Here is a 1,499-nt window from a genome sequence, read left to right as displayed (position 1 = left end):
GAAGAAGAAGAAGAAGAAGGAGACGGTTGGGTTTAGAAGAAGAAGAAGAAGAAGGAGATGGTTGGGTTTAGGAGAAGAAGAAGAAGAAGGAGACGGTTGGGTTTAGGAGAAGAAGAAGAAGAAGGAGATGGTTGGGTTTAGGAGAAGAAGAAGAAGAAGGAGATGGTTGGGTTTAGAAGAAGAAGAAGAAGAAGGAGATGGTTGGGTTTAGGTGGAGTTCCCGGCAGCACCGGAGCAGTCCCGTAGCAATGCACCGCCGTCGTTATAGACTGATCGTTAGAGTTAGGGTTACAGCCGTAACCAACCGGTGAGCCTCAGAACGCGCGACCCCGGGCGTCCAATCAGAAGTCAGAATCCCAAGAATTTACCGCCATTCTCCTTGAAGCAGGAATTCCCATCTGCCCCTGACACGTCGCGGCATGGGTGGTCGTGTCAGGACAGACCCGCACGGAGGACGGATTTATAAGCTCTGTCGAAGTGTTGCCCCCCCCCCTTCACTTTGAGTCCCGGACTCCCCCCTCAGGCCGTGGAGCCCAGGACCTGGTCCCAGCAGCACCTGCAGTAAAAACTCCTAACAGCTGGATTTGCATGTAGGAGTTTTAGAGATTGACTCCTCGTTATTAACCCTTTTGGGATGACTCCTGCATGGAAATTGAAATTTCCAGCAGCTGTTTTCAGCAAGAAAAATACTGTATAGAGAAGAAAGAAGACAGCATAAAGAGAACAGTAATAATAATAATAATAATAATAATAATGATGAGACCATTGGCTATAAAAAGACAATCACCATAAATCATCAGTCAAGTGTCAGGTGTCCAGGTGTTAATGTGCGTCCAGGTGTGTGCGTGTATGTGCAGTCCTCTTTACCTCATTATTGCTGCTTTAGTGTAATCTGGATATTGTGTGTGTTCAACTCCCGATTATTTTCATTGTTCATTATTTTCTGGAGCAATGTATTAGTCTCTAAAATGTCAAAATGGTGTAAAATGGGGATCAGTGTTTCCCAAAAAAGCCCAAGATGGCGTCCTCAGATGTCTTGTTTTGTCCACAACTCAAAGATATTCAGCTCCCTGTCCCAGAGGAGAGAAGACACTAGAACATACAGCGGGGAGAACACGTGTGTGAGACACTGCTGATGTTGCAGGTTTTCCTCCTTCCAAAGCATGTAGAGGTCTGTAACTGTTATCACAGACCCACTTCAACTGGGAGAGACGGACTCCAAAACCCAAATCCAGATTTTTATATAATTATTTTGCATTTAATTGCATGACATAAGTATTTGATGTATCAGAAAATACTTAGAGGGAGCTGAAAGCCCGCGACAGCCCCGAAACCTGAAGGATCTGGAGGTCTGTATGGAGGAGTAGTCCAGAATCCCCAGACAAGACATCCCAAAAAATTACTAATTCATATACGAAATACTATTTTGTGTCCACAAATAATTTTATCTGCCCACAAATTCTATTTCATGGCCACAAATTAGTATGTTTGGGGGGGGG

The 1,499-nt window shown here is 44.7% G+C and overlaps 1 protein-coding gene across 1 annotated transcript in view; it reads left to right on the top strand.

Annotated features, from left to right (window-relative positions):
• Positions 1-1,499, top strand: part of LOC116686801 (uncharacterized) — a 24,793-nt gene that overhangs the window by 11,027 nt on the left and 12,267 nt on the right. The window lies entirely within an intron of this gene.

Source organism: Etheostoma spectabile, unplaced genomic scaffold, assembly GCF_008692095.1.
Source record: "Etheostoma spectabile isolate EspeVRDwgs_2016 unplaced genomic scaffold, UIUC_Espe_1.0 scaffold498, whole genome shotgun sequence".
Taxonomy (NCBI): Eukaryota; Metazoa; Chordata; class Actinopteri; order Perciformes; family Percidae; genus Etheostoma; species Etheostoma spectabile.
Note: the sequence above shows the minus strand (reverse complement) of the source record. Positions and strands in the feature narration are given on the sequence as shown.